This window comes from Rattus norvegicus, chromosome Y (genome assembly GCF_036323735.1).
Source record: "Rattus norvegicus strain BN/NHsdMcwi chromosome Y, GRCr8, whole genome shotgun sequence".
Taxonomy (NCBI): Eukaryota; Metazoa; Chordata; class Mammalia; order Rodentia; family Muridae; genus Rattus; species Rattus norvegicus.
In genome coordinates, this window is record NC_086040.1 from 30,296,108 (window position 1) to 30,321,052 (window position 24,945).

The window sequence follows — 24,945 nt, forward strand, 5'->3', positions numbered from 1 at the left end:
TCAAGCTCTTCCAGTTCTTTCTCTGATTCCTTCAATAGGGGACCTATTCTCAGTTCAGTGGTTTCCTGCTAGCATTCGCCTCTGTATTTGCTGTATTCTGGCTGTGTCTCTCAGGAGCGATCTACATCCGGCTCCTGTCGGTCTGCACTTCTTTGCTTCATCCATCTTGTCTAATAGGGTGGCTGTATATGTATGGGCCAAATGTGGGGCAGGCTCTGAATGGGTGTTCCTTCAGTCTCTGTTTTAATCTTTGCCTCTCCCTTCCCTGCCAAGGGTATTCTTTTTCCTCATTTAAAGAAGGAGTGAAGCATTCACATTTTGATCATCCGTCTTGAGTTTCGTTTGTTCTAGGGATCGAGGGTAATTCAAGCATTTGGGTTAATAGCCACTTATCAATGAGTGCATACCATATATGTCTTTCTGTGATTGGGTTAGCTCACTCAGGAGGATATTTTCCAGTTCCAACCATTTGCCTACGAATTTCATAAACTCGTTGTTTTTGATAGCTGAGTAATATTCCATTGTGTAGATGTACCACATTTTCTGTATCCATTCCTCTTTTGAAGGGCATCTGGGTTCTTTCCATTTTCTGGCTATTATAAATAAGGCTGTGATGAACATAGTGGAGCATGTGTCTCTTTTATATGTTGAGGCATCTTTTGGGTATATGCCCAAGAGAGGTATAGCTGGATCCTCAGGCAGTTCAATGTCCAATTTTCTGAGGAACCTCCAGATTGATTTCCAGAATGGTTTTACCAGTGTGCAATCCCACCAACAATGGAGGAGTGTTCCTCTTTCTCCACATCCTCGCCAGCATCTGCTGTCACCTGAGTTTTTAATCTTAGCCAACCGCACTGGTGTGAGGTGAAATCTCAGGGTTGTTTTGATTTGCATTTCCCTTATGACTAAAGATGTTGAACATTTCTTTAGGTGTTTCTCAGCCATTTGGCATTCCTCAGCTGTGAATTCTTTGTTTAGCTCTGAACCCCATTTTTTAATAGGGTTATTTGTTTCCCTGCGGTCTAACTTCTTGAGTTCTTTGTATATTTTGGATATAAGGCCTCTATCTGTTGTAGGATTGGTAAAGATCTTTTCCCAATCTGTTGGTTGCCGTTTTGTCCTAACCACAGTGTCCTTTGCCTTACAGAAGCTTTGCAGTTTTATGAGATCCCATTTGTCGATTCTTGATCTTAGAGCATAAGCCATTGGTGTTTTGTTCAGGAAATTTTTTCCAGTGCCCATGTGTTCCAGATGCTTCCCTAGTTTTTCTTCTATTAGTTTGAGTGTGTCTGGTTTGATGTGGAGGTTCTTGATCCACTTGGACTTAAGCTTTGTACAGGGTGATAAGCATGGATCAATCTGGATTCTTCTACATGTTGCCCTCCAGTTGAACAAGCACCATTTGCTGAAAATGCTATCTTTTTTCCATGGGATGGTTTTGGCTCATTTGTCAACAATCAAGTGACCATAGGTGTGTGGGTTCATTTCTGGGTCTTCAATTCTATTCCATTGGTCTATCTGTCTGTCTCTGTACCAATACCATGCAGTTTTTATCACTATTGCTCTGTAATACTGCTTGAGTTCAGGGATAGTGATTCCCCCTGAAGTACTTTTATTGTTGAGGATAGCTTTAGCTATCCTGGGTTTTTTGTTATTCCAGATGAATTTGCAAATTGTTCTGTCTAACTCTTTGAAGAATTGGATTGGTATTTTGATGGGGATTGCATTGAATCTGTAGATTGCTTTTGGTAAAATGGCCATTTTTACTATATTAATCCTGCCAATCCATGAGCATGGGAGATCTTTCCATCTTCTGAGGTCTTCTTCAATTTCTTTCCTCAGTATTTTGAAGTTCTTATTGTACAAATCTTTTACTTGCTTGGTTAAAGTCACACCGAGGTACTTTATATTATTTGGGTCTATTATGAAGGGTGTCGTTTCCCTAATTTCTTTCTCGGCTTGTTTCTCTTTTGTATAGAGGAAGGCAACTGATTTATTTGAGTTAATTTTATACCCAGCCACATTGCTGAAGTTGTTTATCAGCTTTAGTATTTCTCTGGTGGAACTTTTGGGATCACTTAAATATACTATCATGTCATCTGCAAATAGTGATATTTTGACCTCTTCTTTTCCAATCTGTATCCCTTTGATCTCCTTTTGTTGTCTGATTGCTCTGGCTAGAACTTCAAGAACTATATTGAATAAGTAGGGAGAGAGTGGGCAGCCTTGTCTAGTCCCTGATTTTAGTGGGATTGCTTCAAGTTTCTCTCCATTTAGTTTAATGTTAGCAACTGGTTTGCTGTATATGGCTTTTACTATGTTTAGGTATGGGCCATGAATTCCTATTCTTTCCAGGACTTTTATCATGAAGGGGTGTTGAATTTTCTCAAATGCTTTCTCAGCATCTAATGAAATGATCATGTGGTTCTGTTCTTTCAGTTTGTTTATATAATGGATCACGTTGATGGTTTTCCGTATATTAAACCATCCCTGCATGCCTGGGATGAAGCCTACTTGATCATGGTGGATGATTGTATTGATGTGCTCTTGAATTCGGTTTGCCAGAATTTTATTGAGTATTTTTGTGTCAATATTCATAAGGGAAATTGGTCTGAAGTTCTCTTTCTTTGTTGTGTCTTTGTGTGGTTTCGGTATAAGAGTAATTGTGGCTTCGTAGAAGGAATTTGGTAGGGCTCCATCTGTTTCAATTTTGTGGAATAGTTTGGATAATATTGGTATGAGGTCTTCTATGAAGGTTCGATAGAATTCTGCACTAAACCCGTCTGGACCTGGGCTCTTTTTGGTTGGGAGACCTTTAATGACTGCTTCTATTTCCTTAGGAGTTATGGGGTTGCTTAACTGGTTTATCTGTTCCTGATTTAACTTCGATACCTGGTATCTGTCTAGGAAATTGTCCATTTCCTGAAGATTTTCAAATTTTGTTGAATATAGGTTTTTACAGTAAGATCTGATGATTTTTTGAATTTCCTCTGAATCTGTAGTTATGTCTCCCTTTTCATTTCTGATGTTGTTAATTTGGACGCACTCTCTGTGTCCTCTCGTTAGTCTGGCTAAGGGTTTATCTATCTTGTTGATTTTCTCAAAGAACCAACTTTTGGTTCTGTTGATTCTTTGTATGGTCCTTTTTGTTTCTACTTGGTTGATTTCAGCTCTGAGTTCGATTATTTCCTGCCTTCTACTCCTCCTGGGTGTATTTGCTTCTTTTTGTTCTAGAGCTTTTAGGTGTGCTGTCAAGCTGCTGACATATGCTCTTTCCTGTTTCTTTCTGCAGGCACTCAGCACTATGCGTTTTCCTCTTAGCACAGCTTTCATTGTGTCCCATAAGTTTGAGTATGTTGTATCTTCTATTTCATTAAATTCTAAAAAGTTTTTAATTTCTTTCTTTATTTCTTCCTTGACCAGGTTATCATTGAGTAGAGCATTATTCAATTTCCACGTATATGTGGGCATTCTTCCCTTATTGCTATTGATGACCAGTTTTAGGCCGTGGTGGTCCGATAGCACGCATGGGATTATTTCTATCTTTCTATACCTGTTGAGGCCCGTTTTTTGACCAATTATATGGTCAATTTTGAAGAAAGTACCATGAGAAGCTGAGAAGAAGGTATATCCTTTTGCTTTAGGATAGAATTTTCTATAAATATCCGTTAAGTCCATTTGGCTCATGACTTCTCTTAGTCTGTCGACATCACTGTTTAATTTCTGTTTCCATGATCTGTCCATTGATGAGAGTGGGGTGTTGAAATCTCCCACTATTATTGTGTGAGGTGCAATGTGTGTTTTGAGCTTTAGTAAGGTTTCTTTTACATATGTAGGTGCCCTTGTATTTGGGGCATAGATATTTAGGATTGAGAGTTCATCTTGGTGGATTTTTCCTTTGATGAATATGAAGTGTCCTTCCTTATCTTTTTTGATGACTTTTAGTTGGAAATTGATTTTATTTGATATTAGAATGGCTACTCCAGCTTGCTTCTTCTGACCATTTGCTTGGAAAGTTGTTTTCCAGCCTTTCACTCTGAGGTAGTGTCTGTCTTTGTCTCTGAGGTGTGTTTCCTGTAGGCAGCAGAATGCAGGGTCCTCGTTGTGTATCCAGTTTGTTAATCTATGTCTTTTTATTGGGGAGTTGAGGCCATTGATATTGAGAGATATTAAGGAATAGTGATTATTATTTCCCTTTATATTCATATTTGGATGTGAGGTTATGTTTGTGTGCTTTCATTCTCTTTGTTTTGTTGCCAAGACGATTAGTTTCTTGCTTCTTCTAGGGTATAGCTTGCCTTCTTATGTTGGGCTTTACCATTTATTATCCTTTGTAGTGCTGGATTTGTAGAAAGGTATTGTGTAAATTTGGTTTTGTCATGGAATATCTTGGTTTCTCCATCAATGTTAATTGAGAGTTTTGCTGGATACAGTAACCTGGGATGCCATCTGTGTTCTCTTAGGGTCTGTATGACATCAGTCCAGGATCTTCTGGCCTTCATAGTTTCTAGCGAGAAGTCTAGTGTGATTCTGATAGGTCTCCCTTTATATGTTACTTGACCTTTTTCCCTTACTGCTTTTAATATCCTTTCTTTATTTTGTGCGTTTGGTGTTTTGACAATTATGGGACCGGAGGTTTTTCTTTTCTGGTCTAATCTATTTGGAGTTCTGTAGGCTTCTTGTATGTCTATGGGTATCTTTTTTTTTATGTTAGGGAAATTTTCTTCTATGATTTTGTTGAAGATATTTACTGGTCCTTTGAGCTGGGAGTCTTCACTCTCTTCTATACCTATTATCCTTAGGTTTGATCTTCTCATTGAGTCCTGGATTTCCTGTATGTTTTGGACCAGTAGCTTTTTCCGCTTTACATTATCTTTGACAGTTGAGTCAATGATTTCTATGGAATCTTCTGCTCCTGAGATTCTCTCTTCCATATCTTGTATTCTGTTGGTGAAGCTTGTATCTACAGCTCCTTGTCTCTTCTTTTGGTTTTCTATATCCAGGGTTGTTTCCATGTGTTCTTTCTTGATTGCTTCTATTTCCATTTTTAATTCCTTCAACTGTTTGATTGTGTTTTCCGGGAATTCTTTCAGGGATTTTTGAGATTCCTCTCTGTAGGCTTCTACTTGTTTATTAATGTTTTCCTGTGTTTCCCTAAGTGTGTTCATGTCTTTCTTGAAGTCCTCCAGCATCATGATCAAATATGATTTTGAAACTAGATCTTGCTTTTCTGGTGTGTTTGGATATTCCATGTTTGTTTTGGTGGGAGAATTGGGCTCCGATGATGGCATGAAGTCTTGGTTTCTGTTGCTTGGGTTTCTGCGCTTGCCTCTCACCATCAGATTATCTCTAGTGTTACTTTGTTCTGCTATTTCTGACAGTGGCTAGACTGTCCTATAAGCCTGTGTGTCAGGAGTGCTGTAGACCCGTTTTCCTCTCTTTCAGTCAGTTATGGGGACAGTGTGTTCTGCTTTCGGGCGTGTAGTTTTTCCTCTCTACAGGTCTTCAGCTGTTCCTGTGGGCCTGTGTCTTGAGTTCACCAGGCAGCTTTATTGCTTCAGAAAATTTGGTCTTACCTGTGGTCCTGAGGCTCAGGTTCGCTCGTGGGGTGCTGCCCAGGGGCTCTCTGCAGCGGCAGCAACCAGGAAGACCTGTGCCGCCACTTCCGGGAGCTTCAGTGCACCAGGGTTCAAGAAGGTCTTTGGCTTTTTCCTCTGGCGTCCGAGATGTGTGTTCAGGGAGCAGTCTTTTCTGGTTTCCCAGGCTTGTCTGCCTCTCTGAAGGTTTAGCTCTCCCTCCCACGGGATTTGGGTGCAGAGAACTGTTTATCCGGTCTGTTTCTTTCAGGTTCCGTCGGTGTCTCAGGCAGGGGTCCTGCCGCTCCTGGGCCCTCCCCCAAGGGAGCCCAGAGGCCTTATACAGTTTCCTCTTGTGCCAGGGATGTGGGCAGGGGTGAGCAGTGTTGGTGGTCTCCTCCGCTCTGCAGCCTCAGGAGTGCCCACCTGACCAGGTGGTTGGGTCTCTCTCTCACCGGGTCTGGGAGCAGATAGCTGCTTCGGGCCGGGATCCGCGGGTGTGGGACTTCCGGTAAACACAGAACGTGCCTGGTCCTAGAGAAATTCTGCTTCCGTGTGTCCCAAGCTCACCAGGCAGCTTTCTTGCAGCAGAAAATTTGGTCTTACCTGTGGTCCCGAGGCTCAGGTTCGCTCGTGGGGTGCTGCCCAGGGGCTCTCTGCAGCGGCAGCAACCAGGAAGACCTGTGCCGCCCCTTCCGGGAGCTTCAGTGCACCAGGGTTCCAGATGGTCTTTGGCTTTTTCCTCTGGCGTCCGAGATGTGTGTGCAGGGAGCAGTCTCTTCTGGTTTCCCAGGCTTGTCTGCCTCTCTGAAGGTTTAGCTTTCCCTCCCATGGGATTTGGGTGCAGAGAACTGTTTATCCGGTCTGTTTCTTTCAGGTTCCGCTGGTGTCTCAGGCAGGTGTCCTGCCGCTCCTGGGCCCTCATGATTAATCTTTCTAAATAGCTTACCTGAATCCTCACCTACAATGATTCTAGGTGCAGAGTTAATGCATCATCCTCCATCTTAACAAATCAGGCAGCAGAAAAAAAAAAAACAACAAAAAAACAAGCACTGTAACAATTTTCAAAGTTCACTTAATACAGTGCTGTTACTATGGTAACTAAGGCAGACTACTTCTTTGAAAGAATCACATCAGAGTCTAAACAAGGTCATGTCATGGTCTTTTACTATTTTTTCCTCACAAATGTTTCCTTTGCAACAGCCTCAATAGAACAGTATCTAGATAATTAGTAATTTTGACTAGATTCTTTTGTCTCAGTAATTACTTTTAAAGACTTTGTTTTTTAGGACACTGTCCAATAAAGTAACCTAACTAGGGCTGGGGCGATGGCTCAACTGGTAGGACGTCTGCCTAGCAAACTGAAGCCCTGAGTTTGATATCCATCACCATATAAAACTGGTTATGTTGTTGTTGCACATTCCTCTAATCCCAGCACTTAAGAGGGAAATAGAAGGAAGGGACTCGGAAGTTCAAAGTCATGCTTGCTACATAATGAATTTGAAGCTAGTAAGACCTATGTGTGGCCTAGCCCTGTCTTTTTTTAATTTTTATTTGAGACTTGCACATTTTGTTTTTTTTTTTGTTCTTTTCTGTTCTGTTTTTTGTTTTCTCCCTCGAGACAGGGCTTTTCTGCGTAACTCTGGCTATCCCGGAATTCTCTCTATAGACAAGGGTGGACTCAAATTCAAAGATCTACCTGCCTCTGTCGGGATTAAAGGGATGCACTGTTACCACCTGACATGAGACCCAATCTTAAAGAAAGAAAAAAGGGAAGGAAGGAAGGAAGGGAGGAAGGAAGGAAGGAAGGAAGGAAGAAAAGAAGGAAGAAAATGAAACCTGAACACGATTCAACGTCAAAATTTTGCAATGCCAAGTTCTTGACTTTTTGGTACAAAAATTATTTATGTATCCAATATGTAGCAATATTAAAATATATTTAAAACTTTAGGGATATGATAAACAAAATTAATAAATGGCCAAACCATTTTTCTCTCCAGGGCATTCATGCAGCATGTACACCTATAAAGTCTATACCATGATTTCAGGACAATTCTTACAATGATTATGTGAAGTAAAAGATGTAGCAATGTGTAAGACAAACACAGCCATGACAAATGGGGTCAAGGGAAACAGGAGAAGGAAGCAGAATTACCTCTTACACTGCATGGTGGGGCTGAATGAGCCCCATGGCACAGTGACCACATGGCACATCACACTCAGACCCCTGAGAACGAGCCTGGTATCACAAAATAAAAATAAGGAGCCAGGCAGGGTTACTCACTTCTGTAATCCCAGAACTTGAGTGGTTATGGCAGGAGGATCAGACCTTCACGGTCATTCTCACCTGCATGTCCTCTGAATGTCAACTTTTATTTGTGGCCTAGCAAGCTGTGTGAGAGTTTTGTGCTAAGGGTTTTACTGATCACTGCTTACACAAAATAGTATAATAGAAGCCTTTCAAAAATATGTGGTTTTAAACCTCCATAAATTTACCACTTTAACCATTCCTTAGTATATACAGTTAAAAAAACCTCTATAATTTTAAATCAGATATAAGGAAACTTCTCTTAGTACCTTGTAATGAAAGAATAATGTAATCTGATATTTTTTTTGTTTTTGAGAAAAGAATATAAATATATATATATATATATATATATATAAACAGATAAGTCATCAATGCATCAAATATATCAATGTAAAACTGTACCAATTTAAACTATACTTGAAAAGGAAATATATGTATTTACTAGTACAGGACTGCTTTATGTATAGGTAAATTATGTTGGCTCAAAGTTCTGTTCACATTCCCCAGCCCCCTGTGATACTGGGGACAAAGCATCCATTTCCTCATAGTCCAACTTTTCAAACACAGAGGTCAGAAAACAACCCGATGGAGGTAGTTCTTTTTCTCTACCATCGTGCTCAGGGACTGAACTCAGGCTGTCAAGTTTTGCTTCAGGTGCCTTTACTTGTGAAGCCATTTTTACTGGATCATCCCAACCTTCTTTGTAATTCTTCTTACATCATGCTAAGGACAGACCACAGAGTTCTATGAATTAGAGGTAAGCTATATATTACTTATTTTGGGACAGGATTTTATTATGCGGCCAGATTGGCCTGAACTCACTCTGTAATTAAGACAGGCTTGGACTTGTAATCCTTTTGTGTTGTTAAAGGTCTTTTTGTAAACATAAGTTCCTCAAGGCTGAGTCTCAATAACGAGCTTCGTGATTGAAGATGGTGTGAAGAACCTAACCAGACTACCTTAGACTTTCCCTTTGAAAGTCACTCACTGTTCACTCCTTTATCTGAATGGGCCTGTGACTATCCAAATCTGTCAAATGTTTTCTCTGTGTGTGGGAAGCTTGGCATCAGTGTCTTCCCAGGCATTCTCCACCCTATTTTTTGTGACAAGGTCTCTGATTGAATCTGCAGCTCAATGATACCATAATAGGAGTAGCAAGTAAGTCACAGTGTCTATCTCCCCAGAGCTCGAGTTATAGGTGTTTGCTGCCTTTCACAGCCTTTACCTGGGTGTTGGGGACCAAATTCACTACAGCCCTAAAATGTATGCTCAGCAGGGCACCATCCTTTACTAATCTGAAAGCTAAACATGTTATCAGACTTCCTAGATTTATACAGAGTTCCACTTGTTTTGCTGTAGCCTGCTTATTGGCAGTGATCATCAATGTGATAAATGCACTTATTTATGTTTCTCTTTCTTTTGTATCAAATAAAATATTATGTGATCACCTCCAGTGGTTATAACCTGAGTCTGTGCTCCCAGGCTACTAGCACTTAGGTTTGCCTCAAGAATTAACTATTCCTTATTTCCTGAGGTAAGTGCTGTATTTTGTGTCAATAGTACCTTCCAGCAATTTTAACTTCCTAATAAATATATTACTAGTATAATCTACCCCAGCACTCATTTATATCTAAGACAGGAGGCAGATGTTTCTGATAATTTAGTAAAAGAAGCCATATCACATCTTTTTTTCCAAATCAACTGTCAAATCTATAAATCAAGGTGCATACTGGTATTGAGTACTGGCATTCCTTAGCAAGAACTAAAATTATGGAATTCCTGTGGATGTGTTTCCTTCACTGAGGTACTCAATTAAATTCTAACACTTAACAAGAATGGCTACATTTATCAATACTATTCTAGCACAGACCCTATGTCATACTGTGAAAGTTCAGGGACACCAATATCACGGAACTAACAGTGACCTCATCTGACATGGCATCAGATACATATTACAGCAACAGTAGTTTTGTACTTCTGAATATATCTCCCAATAGAGCCGCACAGAAAAGTTTACTGAGAACAATTTACGTGCGTATTTAAAAAGCTCTTTACTAATCTGCATTAGTTAAAGCTCTTTGCACTTTGTAAGGTGTGGGCTGATACTCTCTACTCAGCAGACAAAGAAGGAATACATTTTAGTGCAAGGATGGCAAATCACTGACAGTTCATGGGAAATGGAAAAATTCAAACTGAGTGTCTGCATTTGGTTCTAAACTTAAAAGACTTTTTTTTTCTATTCCCAACAGAAGATCAGTAGCAAGTCATAGCAGGATTCCATGGAAATGAGAAACTGAAGCGATCAGAGAACTCAATTTGCAGTTAAATGGGCTGTAAACAATCCTTACATGTTCATCAAAGAAAATACTTAAATATTAAATACTTGGTTGGAAGAGGGATTCTTGTGCACCTAACCATTTCTTAACCTCACTAATAAACAAGGAAATTTCAACCTCCCCAACCCCCCAAGGAAAAACAACAAAAAATCCTCAAAAACGAACAGAAAAAAAAAAAACACTCTAAACCACTAAATTAAAACCCAACGCACCCATAGGTTAAAGACACTGAGCAACAGACAGGATTGAAACAGCATCACAATTCTAATCAATTGACTGAAAATCTTAGTGATAATAACTGTTAATTGAAATGAGATTAAAACTATATTCAAGGCTAAAGTGAGATGTCCAGGTACTGAAGCCTCAGCAGAACCAGCAGCAGGGACGGCAGAGTCCAGGGCAACAGAATGCAGTAGTAAGGGCTCAGATGGGAGAACTCAGCCTACCTTCGTGAGTGTTGTAAAGGGCTGGAAATGTCAGGGTGAAGAAAGTTGTAGAGTATTTGCCAGGCAGCATTTACTGGAAGAGGAAAGGCTCTTCTTTTGTCACGGTACCAGCACAGGCACTGGATGAAGCGAAGCCAAGCAGGAATGCACTGAACAGTGGCTTGCACTCTGTATGTATTTCTGTTGCAAAATTCTGGTTCTGTGAATATTTCAAAGAAGAACGAAAACAATATCGCAATTCAAATAAATTAACTGTTCATACCATTTATTCACACAGTACAACTACCCATCAGCATATCCATAAAACCCTATCCCGTGGGTTCACAGTCACTTTCTCCTATGCAGACACTACTTGCACAACCTCATTAGTGGCTGAGAAAACGAGAGAAGCTGAGGTGACTACTGGGCAATTCTTTTTGTGATTTCTGAATATCCTAGAACCAACTCAAACAATTTTATACTTTTTTCAAGTGTAATAAAACTATAGGAAAAGAGTCTATGAATAAAAGGAAGAAAAACACATGCTTTGTTATATGACTTTAAATATAGGAAAATGTAGAAATATTACGGGTACTGAGACAGCTTTGTAAGTGGCAAGTTACTATAAACATACACCCAGAGCACACGCTCTATGGCCTCCTCATAATCATAGAACGCTTATGGCTCATTATTGTTTTTTATTGCTGCTCTGCAGTAGTTTTTGTTTTGGGGACAGGATTTCATTTATGCACCCCAGGATGACTGGCAATCCTATCGGTTCAGCCTCCTCAGTGCTGGGATTCCAGGTGAGTGGTGGCCTGCCATACCCAATTTATCATTATCTTTTGTGAGTACATGCTAGGTCTCTCTACACTTAGATCTTTGTAATTAATGCAAACTTCCTAACTAAATTAACTTGGTGTCACCTAAGCATGGGTAAAGAGCCAGAAGAAGGTCAAGACTTCTGAACTGACCAGGATGTTCTTTCTCAGGCATTCGACCTGATTCTAAGCAATCAGTACTTGGACCACTGGCTCCTACAATGGCATCCTGAGCATTTCTATGAGGACTAGCTGCTGGCACTCTAGCAGTTGTGATACAGCTACCAACACATATGAACATTGAGATATAACTGCAGAATTCTTTAAATGTAAGTTGTAAATGTTTTGGCAAGAGGTTGACTAAAATCCTAACACAACTTAAATGCCAAATAAATGATTTCAGATAAGGAGATTGCTAACAGGGTGCCAAGCACATTTAATTCTGTGTGTAATGCTATTGGATGAGTTTTCATCATGACATTAACTGTCGAAGTTATCATTCCCAACAGTTCTTTGTTTATGCTGGCATTCACTAGTGTGAATACAAAATCATACTGTATCTTGCGGATCATTTGGCAACAGGCCCTTATTCTCATCCCATTTAAGTTCAAATTGTAAAAGCAGATCATATATTCCAGGTCCATGTGAATCACTGACAGACTGTTCAGCTGATCGGCCATCCAGAAATTGGCAAAGCCTACCTTATGAAAGGCAGCAGTAAATACTCAAAAATGAGAAAAAGAAAGGAAAAAATGAGAAAACATAGAATCAGTTCTCTACTGCAAGGCTGACCATTCAGAATGACTGCTGTTAAAAAGGAAACCAATAAATAACACACGTACACTAAGCCCAGACAACGAGGGTGTGTAACCCAGTAAAGTAGGAAGGAGTTGAATGCAAAATTGGAAGGTAAACAGTGGATGAGTGTGTGGTTGTTGTTGGGGAAAGCAGAAACCAAGTGGAGAGAGAATACGCTAGCCATAGTGGTTCGTTCCTGTAGGCCTTCACTTAAAAGGCTGAGGCAGCAGTGCAACAAGTTTGAGGCTAGCCTGTGCTACGGAGTAAGAAAAATAAGTGATGTAAGCACAAGAGGTAACCCGGTGTTGGACTACAAATCATTTGTTGGACAGGGTAAACTTGGCTGACTACAAAGCTCTTCTTTGCCTATAAAAGACAGGAAGGGACAGACAGTGGTGGGTCATGCCTTTAATTCCAAAAGAGGGAAGAAGAGGCATGCAGATCTCTGAATTGTTATCCAGCCTGGTCTACAATGTGAGTTCTAGGACAGCTGCACAGAAAAACCCTGTCTCACAAAATCAGAGAGAGAAAAACAGGCAGGGAGTGTGATCATCTGAGGTCTGTTGCATTCTCTAACCTAAATGACACTCTTAGAGCATTGGGTTTCAAGCCCAGGATCTTATGCATATGAGGCATGCACTCTACCACTTGACTGCACCCACAGACTATATAATATTGATTTCACTAATGTAATGGTAATGACTGTGTTGGCCTTAACATTTCCACAAAAATCACCTCTGACCACTATTCTGAAAATAATGATAAATGTGTTGTTAAGCAACTAACTCATGCAATATATTCTCTTAGAGTTTATAAATGGGTATAGCTCAATTCTGATAACAATTCTCTTAAGGGGAGTAGGTTGAGACAGGCTGCACTATGTACCCCAGGCTGGCCTCTAACTTGAAATTCTCCTGCCTTTACTCAGTAAGGTCAGGATCATAGTGTGTAACAGCACGGTCAACTTTCTCACAGTATTTCCTAAGCTAGTCCTTTGTTATTCGCATTAACACAAATTCACCTTGACTGGTTTTCTTTAAACCTGTTATAATTATAAAAAAAATTCCTGTCATTGCAGAGGAGAACCAGATACTGTTTGTTGTGCAGGGGACCCAGTGGTACCTGCGTGGAGGAGAATGGATAGAGATAGCTTTTAACTTTATCCTCTTAGTCTCCCTTTACTTTATCATACAGAAGAAAATTTATAGATAATATTGCATTCCTCTGACACTATAGTAATTCTGAAAATGAGCTTAAATTCCTAGCTCTCTGGATGTATCCTTTTTTTATTTAGTAGACACATTCAACCAGGGAAACTATGGCAGGCCTGCCCTCAGATGTGGTTGGTTCTTTCTCTTTATTCTATAAACATTTCTCTTCAGAGAGATACATGACTATATAATATGAATCAATCTTGAATATCATCTATAACAGATAAGGTTTGAATTAGCTATGGAAACAATAATAACAAGTTTTGAGATACTGGTCTCTGGAGCAGATATATTTTGATTCCATGATCCTCAGCCTGTGCTGATAACCACTGAACACTCTCCAGGTCCCTTAAGTTCATATCCATGCACACACAATTTTACACAAAAAATTGGTAAAACCTGATCTGTGCCCAGGCAGTCATTGCACATGCCTTTAGAGTCAGAGGCAGCAGATCTGGGTGAGTTCAAGATTAGCCTGTTCTGTAGATCCTGGTCTCAGACAAACAGGGCCACACTGAAATACGTGCCTTGAAAAATAACAACAGCAGCAGCAGCAGCAACAAAAATAAACAAAACATAACAAATTGATCGCTAATGATATAACTAAGGACTCTATTTTACAACTTTAGTTAGCTTACTAGAAGAATGAGGTAATGTTACTATTGGAAAGTCTGGGACTTTGTGCTATCTAATTGGATTCCTAGTTGGGGCAAAAAAATGATAGGATAGAGGACAAAAGACTTCCTTAGTATACATAGAATGCACTATATTTGACACATTAACTTTACAGAAATATAGTACTTAAATTTCTTAATTTTTTTTGGGGGGAAAAGAAGGTAGCATAAGTCAATTTTAAAGATTCCGATACAACTATGAATATAAATGTTGAGCAATCTTTATTTTTAAGACCAAGTATTTTTCAGTAAAAATAAAGGAGAAAAAAAGGGAAATAAGATATTTATTTTAGGACAAAAGTTTACAAACATTTTCAATAAATAAAACTATGGTGAAAACATTAAGTTAATACTCTGACACACATTTTAGGGAATAATTTTATAAATGGAGTTTGAGTAAATATTCAAACTGATTTTAAATGACCTATACCCTATAACACTTCTGTTTTAGTAATGATATTACAAAAGCAACAAATCACTGCTTCAAAGAAGGCGTTTACTAGTGTGTTAATCCTTTTTATACCTCACTCCAGCCTATTCAACCAATCAGTCTAAATTTATCATCACACAGTTCAGACCTAGATACACATCCATTCAACAGGGATCATTCTACTCATCAGTGAAAGTAATTATGTATGAAATGATGGCTTCCTACTCAAAAAAAAAAAAAAGAAAAGGACTCACTGAGGCACTGCTCACAGAGTACGCATCTATACCATCCTGCTATTGCAACATCATCACAGTAAGCTTTCTGAATCTTCCAAAACCGTCATTTAGAAATAAGTTTATAGAAATGCAAGATCGGTGGCTCTATAGTTATGTACTGCTGATTTTGTGGAGGAAGGAGCTTAGTTCCCATCACCCATGCTTGGTTCACCACTGTCTACAACTCAACCTTCAGGGATCAGACACACTCATTAGGCTTTCATGAATACCAACCACATATGTGGTAGCCATACATATACATATATGTAGGCACTCACATATATGATTTAGACAAAAATAAACACATCATAGGGATTTATAGTTATAGGAAATCTAAGAGAATACTGAGGTAAATGCAGTATAAAGTAGCCTTGGACTTCTGATCCTTCTACCTTCAAATTCTAAGTAAGGGATTACACAATAACACTCTACCTGACTCTCTTTTCTTTAGAAAGAAAAAAAAGTGCTATATTTTACCACACTGGTTAATTAATTATAATATATACAATCAATTCACTATCTGATTTCCATGTTATAAATGTTCAAGTATATCTGGTATCCAACAAATGCACTTACTCCTGAATCTGGGCACTATTCCCTTGTCCCAATGTGAATCCTCCCTCTAAGGCTGTGCAATCCAACAGTCCAGTGAGGCATTTGAGGAAGTCAGTGCTAATGTACTATGCTCAAAATATTGTGCATGCCTTCTAGACTTACCAGAAGTTTAAACAACCAAAATCTGGATTTATAGTAGAAAGTTTTTTGGGGGGTTGATAAGAAAGAAGTGCATAAACCCATAAAGCGCAAGTGAATACACATATATTGGGATGATACCAATTGGAGCAAAGAAGCACGGCAGAAGACTCAGGAACCATAATATCACCAGGAATTCAGCAATCTGTAAAGCAGAGGGAAGACAAAAGAGAGAAAGTTCCTCATTATCATTACACAGAATAGCCTTTAATAAACAAATATATATAAAATGATGCACAGTTCAATAATCCTCTAGTGGGAGGTTGACTTGAGCACTGATCAGGTTATTCATGAACACCCTTGCATTCAGTCACTCAGAGTGGAGTACATCTATGGAGTACCAGTAAGTCAGATGCTCTGTGAGAGCGGAGAACACTCAGGAGACTCCTAGTGAGCTGGCCATTCTTTTAGTGAGGACATGTTCACAAGACTCTGTGCTGTACTACCTGAAAGGGATGATGATGAGACAAATTGTTTCTTGAATTAAGTTAAAAGGTGAGGAAATGATTTACTCCAGCTTGTCTCCAACCATTTGTGTTGATGCTCAGTAGAAAAAGGAATTCAATCAGAAGATAGCTACCACAGTAGATTCTTATCAAGGACCACACAGTTCTATCTATTTCAAGTTTATAAACAACTGAAAGAAATATATTGGTTAGTTATCTACCATGTTCCCTTTAAATATCTTTTCTCATAATTCTCTAAGTCACAGACCTAGGACAAAATATTTCTACAAAGACAGTCTGTATATAGATAATCTTAATAGTCAACAAATATGCATCTAGGCATATTTCTTCTACCTCTTTATGCTGCAGAGTGCCATTAGATTAATTTCTATCAAACTTTTTAATCATGTTATTCCATTGTTCTATATGGTTTTTTTTTAATTTTCATTCTTTTTCTAAAGTATAAAACAGCAGGTTTAAATGGCATTGAACAGTAAGACCAGACTTTGTTTTTGTTTGAGACATGCAGTCATGACAATCTTGCAGCATGCTATGTAGACCAGACTGGCTTCAAACACAGGGATCATCTTTCCTCTGCCTTCTGTATCCTGGCATTAAATATGTGCCATGCCTAGTATAAGACTAGTTTAGTCAATGGGAGCTTTCTATATGATACAACCTCTTCTACTTTGCTGTCTCTATCATTACACTAATTACACTTACTTCTACTGCACAGATTTGTTGTAAAATGAAAAGATACAAAACACAAGGCAAATGTCACATAATAATAGTTGACATCTATGGAATGTTTAAAACATTAAGAGTTTACTTTGTTCTTGGTACATTTACATGTAAAATAGTTTAAATCATTATAATAGCTTCATGAATTTAAATTATTATGCCTATGTTGATGGAGAAAACAAGAGCACAGAAAGGTTGAGGAATTTGCTCTGGATTATTGAGCTAAATGTAACATTTGGTTGGCCTGGCCTTGTACTTGAAGGTACCCATCTTCCTCTGCCTCCACACCTGGCTGCAACTTTTATTACTGTGCACGAAGCTGGTGCTCTCAAGTACTATGTTGCTTATATGCCCATTCACACCACTCGGGAACACTATTGATCTCCACTTCCTACAATTCTAATATTCAAACACTTTAGCTCTGCAAATTAAAGCACTTAAAGACATCTACTCTCCAAATTACTTTTCCCAAACCTATGCTACACTACTCCCACTAACAGTCCTAATGCATCTTACCTTTTAAAAAGTGGGTTTTTTCCCAGCACCACTGTGCTCTTTCATTTCATCTCAACCAAATTATACTTCCTTAATTTATATAATCATTTTTTAAAAAAATATTTAGTAACTTAAAAATAACAGGTCAGAAAAAGTGTTGCTTTGAAATCAAATATATAAATCAAATATCAAATCCTAGTAGGAGAAATTATTTGATTTAGAATTTCTGGTTCTCAGTTTCCTCTTGGTCAATAGAAATATCATCTGTTCTCATACTGGTCTAAAAGAAAAATACTTAAAATGATAAATTATTAGGAAAATGCAACTTAAAAACTAAGACAATACCTCACATCCACTTGAATGGACGTAAAAGCACCCTCTTACATTACTGGTAGTAATGGAAAGCGGTATAACCTCTATAGAAGAAAATAAGATGCTTTCCTATAAAGTAAAACATGCCCCAATCCTGCACACCTACTTGGGTTCCATTTCTCGCCCCAATAGGAGGGAAACAACTCACCTACGTCACCCGTACAGTGTTTTCTGATCAATACATGTGAGCCATAGCAAGCACATGCCCATAGGTCCTAATATCATAATATAAACAATGAAAGTTTATTAATTAAGTTTAGAAGACCCAAAGAGTCTATGAATGGACGAATGGATAAACAAAAAGTGATATGTGGAACGTAGTACGGATTGATGCCACAACGTAAATGAATATTGAGAACACACTAAGTGAAAATGCCACAAGACTTCAATCACATGGAATATCTACTGGAGGTATATCCATAAAGACAGAAAAGTTCTGTAGTTGTCGACAGCTGGAGCAATAGAAATTTGTGACTGAGCTCCCTTCTAAGACAATAAAAGGTTTAGGTAGATTGTATAACAATATTGACATCTTCTTGTAAAATAGTTAATTCTGAGGTCAAAAAACAGCTTAAGCAAGCATGACAAAGTGAGTTTGCACCATATAAAAACAGGCTTTGTCATAGATACTTATAATTTAGTGCTGTATCATGAAGCCAGTCATGCCGGGAAAGTTCACTAACCAGCAGCCTAGCAAAATAATCAGCCTCAAGTTCAGTGAGCAACCTGGCCTAAGGGAATAAAGCAGGGATAAGAAAGACATCTGTTATCCTCTTTTGGGCTTTTTCATGTACACATGCTGGGTATACCTGTATACAGGAATCTGACACACACACACACACACACACACACACACACACACAAAGAAGGAGTGTTCATCTTTTATACACTTCATTTCACTAAAAAAAGTAATTACAAAGGGGGAAAGTAATAAAATATTGAAGTTGACATTGAAATTCCATCTTAAGATTAACTGTTTTAACTGTTTGCCACTCACGGATTTGCTCCAACATTCCAAAATTTCTAATTCTGTCTGGTCAACTTGACATAACGTAGAGTGACCTGGGAAGAGGTACCCCTATTGAGAATGTGTTGTGACTGTGTCTCTGGGAGACGGTCTTGACTGATGGCTGATGTGAGAGGGCCGCAAAAAAACTCAAGTAATTATGGAATAAGCTGAGTTCATAGAGTTTCTATCTAAGAATAAGAATACCACCTCTGTGAATAATGGATCCATATAATAAAAGCTGCATACTGTTCTATTCTAAACTCTCACATAGTTTAAAATCTTAGTGAGAGGATACTAACATTCATTAGCATCTTTTGGGCTAAGTGATGTTTTATGTTTCTTTCTGTGTATAATTTTATTTTCACAGTAAAAACATACATGATTTTACAGGAGCTAAATGAAGAAACAGAGTTAAATCAAGTGCTTCATCTAAGGACACAAATATTTAATTTCAGTAATCTGGTTCCAGAGCCTTCTGGACTTGTATGTAAAATATTTACAAATCAGAACATGTCTGTTAACTCAAAACAAAAAACAATGCCCCAAACAGAAGTCTATTCTAAATCTTTTCATTATAATCTTTGCTGCATTGAGTACAGTTGCTGGATATGTTTTCTTTTGTTGTTCTGGGTCCTAAATCACTGTTGAAACTCATCACAGTACAGTGCCTGCGCTTTACATCCCTTTCCGGCCATGATAAGTAAGCACTGTCTTCTAATACGAATTGTCAATCTTTTTGACAGCTAAATGAAATAAGTGTATTTTTGGAGTTTGGCTTCTTTTGTTTATTTTTAAATGGTTAGTTTCATGTTCTATAAACCTCAGTTATAAACTTTCATCTGTGTCTCTGTATGTGGCTTCAGTTCATTCCTCTCTCTTCTCCACACCATCCCATTGGGAAAAAAAAAACAAAACATATATTACGTTGTTGATAGAACTTTGTATTGTTCCAGTTTGGGGACATAAACATAGTACAGTTACTAATGTTCTCGAGTGCTTATTCGTAGGTCTATGCACTTATCTCTATTCCTAGAGATGGTTCATAGGTTACTGCCCACAAACATAGGTTACCTCCGTTTTGGTAAATAGTGCCTAGCATCACTCTGAAGTGCTATGCCTACCTTTAACTTCCAGTATTATTGCCAAGATGTGCCACTATACAGAGCAACACAACTCCTGTACACTCCAAATATATGGCTATGTGAGAGGCTTCTAGGCTGCTACTGTTGTAGGCACATTGGCACAAAATTATTTCTTTGTATTGTAGCCTCTTAGGTTGTACATTTATAAAAAACAAAATAATTAAAATGATTTAACATTTTACATATACTAACAATTATTCTCAAAAATTATTTCAACAATCAATAGTCCTACCATTAATTTACAAGTGCTTATTTTATACACTTATGTCTACTGCAATTGTTAACTCATAAGTGAAATCTGGCATAATTTGATTCTTTTAAATTGAGCAAAGGTTAATAGAAGAAAAACTGAAAAACAAAAATCTGTATAGAAAAAATTATTTTTATGAAATTAAAACTCTGGGAAATGAGATTTTTTATTGAAAATTATTGAACACTAGGTCATGTTCCCTTGAGAGACCATAGCAATTTTTCACATAATTTTTATATGAATGCAAAATGAAAAGAATCTTGCTTGTACTTGCTTTACCGCTGCTGTGTTTCTCTCTGACTCTCAACAGTGCTATCTTCTCAGTACCTGAGGGTAGTTAAATAAAGACAGACAGCTGGCCTTATCTGTTTACCCTCCCCCTCACCAATACTCACAAAAATCAAACAAAAAAGGTTCTGAGGTTAGAGTGTAATGCACAATGTTAGATATATAAACTGCATGCATTAAAAATAAACTCAGAGTAATACAGTCTATGTTTACTAAAAACTCAGCTTGTCAAATAAGTTAAAAAAATAAAAAAAAACAAAAACAAAAACAAAAACCCCCTTTCCTTTAATTCACATGAAAAGAAAGAAATCTGCTTTTTTCCTGACTTACTTAAACTCTTAAGGATTGACTTCTCCTAGTTTTTCAGTACTGGGGACTGAACTCAGGAGTCCATTTGAGACAGGCAATCATTTTGCTACTGAACTACATAACCCTCTCCTTCCTCTGTACGCCCAAACCCTTTTTTTTTTGTCTAAAGACTCATGGGGGTCAAGGGCAGTTCCTATGTGTTCAAGTCACATAAAGGTGACTTGCGGGTTTACTGGGGAGATAGCACAGTGAGCAGAGAGCTTAAGGTGCAAGTGTGAGGATCTGAGTTTGAATGCAAGGAATCCTCATAAAAATCAAGATTTTATAACATGAATCTATAATCCTTGTGCTCCAGCCACTGGATAGCAGGGGGAGATAGGAGAATATTAGACACCTATAGGCCAGCTTGACTGGCATAGCCGAGGTAAACAATAGAGAAACCCAGAGTCAAAACAAAAGGGAACAATGCCTGCCTTGTTCCTCTGATATTCTAACTGTGCAGGGGCTCACATTTACATTTATGGATAATACAAAAACTTCAGGTTCTAAGTTCCTTATAGATGAACAAATAAAGATAAATTTATAATAATCCTGTATATTTAAGGTACTGAGTTCATTGAATAGATGAGGAAACTGCTGTAGAAAAGAAGAATTTTCCATTGGACCAAAACAATCCAACAATGGTGGACCTGGAACTGAAAGTCAGACCGAGTTCTGCTCTTTCCATGGCAGCTTGGTAATCTGGTTGGTCGTGTGTACTGTAGACGTTTCATGTATCCTAGACACGTAAACTATAATTACCCTACATGCACAGAAACTGGTTAAAAATTATCATAACTCTCAGCAATATTAAATTGTATGATTTGTGTGAATAATACTTTTTAGCAACTAGTGGGAAGGAGGACCTTGAAGTTTTGGTTGTAATGGCTGACCTGTCTTTCTAGCTACAAAACTCTAATAATACAATGAAAACATACAGTTAATTGGAAAGTTCTTGCAATGCCTTGCAAATAGGTTTATAACTTTGTGATATAAAGTAGGCAATTCTGAGGAAAAAGCATCCAGGAAATAATAAAGTTCTGTACATCACTTAATTTCAATTGGTTTTTCTCTTCAATCCATTCATACTTCTCCAAATATTGTTAAACTTCTCTTATGCTGCATGTAGTATTCTAGTGATTAGAGACAAAAGTCCAGCAATAAAGGTGTTTGGGACCAAGTCCAACTATTTCTTACATATTAGTGGCAAGTAGAGACAGGAGTATGTGATGCACTGTCATGTCACAAGCATCTGAAGAAAACTAATATGGCTAAAGGGATAGAAAAATAGAGAGGAGACCATTTTAATGTAGTGTGCTCACTGAATGCCTCACTGAGAATACAGCATTAAACAGAGATCTAAATGAAGGGAAAGAATAAGGCAAATTGACACCCTGGGAAAGAGCTCCCTAAGCAACAGATGTGTCCAAAGACTAATGGATTCAACTGAATGAACATGGGGAGAAAGACAAGATAGGAAGTAACCAACAATTAAGGTGCAACATCATTGAACATACTGTTTACTATGGAGGGGGAGGGTTTGAAGAAAGGGGAACAGAAGGAAACCACATTGCACAGACTTGTGGTTAGAAAAAGCTCAGGGTAGATGCACACTGTTGTAGGATAAACAAGAAACAACTCTTGAGACAAAGATAGTAATAATGGATGGAGTGAATAGTGATAAAATTCAAAGAATATGAAGACACAGTAAAAAGATTTCATGTTTGTGTAAGTGATAAACTACGAAGGATGTTTTTTGGAAACGAAGTGTTGGCCAAAGGTAAACTATCATGTGTGCTGTCCCCAGCGAGTAGTATTACTAATAGTAACAGTTAGCAACTGACTCTAACACTGTGACAAAAGTGATGTGCCTTCCTACAGACCTGAAGGGTTCAGGTTATCAAGAACTAAATTCTTTACAAACATGAGCCAAAAGGAATAAATCCATGAGCTCTCAGGAAAACAACTGTGCCCTTCCCAAAACCAGGCTTTTGGAGTATGGTTCTCTGACTACCAGGAACCATAACAAGCAGGGAAGTACAGATGCTTCTGAGCGGTTCCTGTTCCTGATTACCATATGTGGAAGGCTCTGACGAGGCTATCTCTTCAGCGATCCCACTCAACTCCTACCCAGGAATGACTGAGCTTTCCCATTGTCGACATATTTCTTCCTTTTCTTATACCAAGACAGAAAGCCACTTTCCTTCTCCCCATGTCTGATATCATCATGCTCTTTGTTCTCTTTCCCAAATGCCTGTTTACTCTGAATTGGAAGCAAATTAGTAAACCTTAGAGATACTGAAAGAATATCAATGAGGCAGTTGCAGACACAACAACACTTTTGACATCACAGCCGAAGCAATGGCTCTCCAGGATACAAGACATTTTTCAGGGAAGGTGTAATGATGATGTCACTGAGAACTGCCATAGCCTACCTGGGGAACAGCTTTCCCTTATATTAATCAGATTCGAGTGTGCCCTTTACAGGAGTGTTTCCAGTGACACAGTGAAAACCTATACACACTATAACTCTCTGAAGGTAGAGACTTCTTTTTGCTTCATTAGTGGTTACATGCTCTGAATGGAAAAACTTTGTCAGGGGCTTGGCATAGGTAGAAAAATTTTAGGAACATAAGGTGGAGGAGATTCTTCTGGATATTTCTATTTCCAGGTATATTCCTGTGAGATACAGTTCAATTTGTTAGGTTTTCTCTGTTTCCCAAAGACCAGGATTTTCTTTGCAGACTTTTAATTGAATGAAAATTGTATTACGTTTTCCTATTGTACATTCCTTGGTATAGGACTCTATATATTTTTTCCCGTATGTGAACTTAAATATTCCTCTTTTCAATTCAATTTTTTCCAATGATTTTGGTAACAAAGGGGGTCAATTTTAGAGTGAATATAACAGTGTAAATATTGTGTACTCTTTTCAAAAGATAAACTCCCAAATCCTTATTTTTTCCTAAAATTACCAAACATCAGTAACGCAAAGGACAACATAGACTATAGAATACAGTATTGTAGTTCCATTAGATATCAGTTTCTTATATCTACCTTCCTGTGTTCCCTCGGCCAGTCTTGAGGGTTTTGGATGTTTTACCATGATTCTTTCTTTAGGCCAAACATAAGATTAAGGAGGATGGGAAGGGAGAGGAATGGGTGAGGTCCAGGTATTCCTCAAATTTAATAGGTTCTTAAGAACAGGAGGGAGTCTATTTGGCATTGTCATTTGTTGATTCTACATTCTTGAGCTAATTGTGCAGTATCCATGGTAATATTCCAACTAATGTCATAATTGTAGAAGCCACCAAATATATATCCAGTATATATCAGTACATATATATATATATATATATATATATATATATATATAGTGTAACAAATCTAGATAAGATAGATGAACGTAATAAGTGCATTCTTCCAGGAACTAGATATAGATCCTTCCTGAGAGACGCAGCTAGAGCATGTCAAATACAAAAGTGAATGCCAGTGGCAAACCAGTGAACTGAAAACGGAACTCTTGTTGGTAGATTTTGAGTAAGGATTACAAGGGCTGAAGGGGCTTTCAACTCAATAAGAACAAAGATGCCAACAAACCTGGTACTAAACCAATGTTCAAAGACTGTACATGGATAGACTTATGTCTCCATCTGCATATGTAGCAGAGCAAGGACTTGTACGGCACCAAAGGAAGGAGAAGCCCTTGGTCATCCATAGTTTTGACTCCTAGTGAATGGGAAAGTCAAGGGGTAATAAGTGTGGTTATAGAGGCATAGGAGGGGGACTGCTTAGGGATCTTATGGAAATGAAACTGAATAGAAACATAACATTTGAAATGAAAATATATAAATATTCAATTAGGGGTAGGAGATTTGCTCAGTGGTGGAGTACTTGCCTAGTAAGTGCAAAGCCCTGGGTATGGTCCCCATCTCTGAATAAAAGAAAAGAAAAAAAAAAAAGAAATATCCAACTAAAAAGGCAAAAAAAAGTTAAAAATTAAGAAATAATACAAAAGAGAACTGCCTGCTAATCACACCTATTGACTCAGGAATCTAATGATTCACTGTCAGGGAATGGTAGTCAGAGTAATTCTAGTGGAAAGAGTAAGATGATCAAACATCGACTAGAAGCACTTCTTTCTCCTAGATATCAGTCTCAGACACAAACTGCACTTTATGAATCCAAAGCATGGAGGAGCTTACACTGAGCTGAGGATATAAAATTTGTCTTTTTCTTCTTCCTTA

At 38.1% G+C, this 24,945-nt stretch overlaps 2 long non-coding RNA genes across 2 annotated transcripts in view; both read right to left on the minus strand.

Annotated features, from left to right (window-relative positions):
• LOC134484354 (uncharacterized) overlaps positions 1 to 24,945 on the minus strand; it is an 853,788-nt gene that overhangs the window by 92,396 nt on the left and 736,447 nt on the right. The window lies entirely within an intron of this gene.
• LOC134484295 (uncharacterized) lies at positions 10,683 to 23,872 on the minus strand. Its single transcript, XR_010061704.1, has 3 exons — positions 23,756 to 23,872; positions 15,572 to 15,752; positions 10,683 to 10,865 (listed from the first exon to the last, which is right to left on the minus strand). It is a non-coding gene; the product is annotated as an uncharacterized LOC134484295 (long non-coding RNA).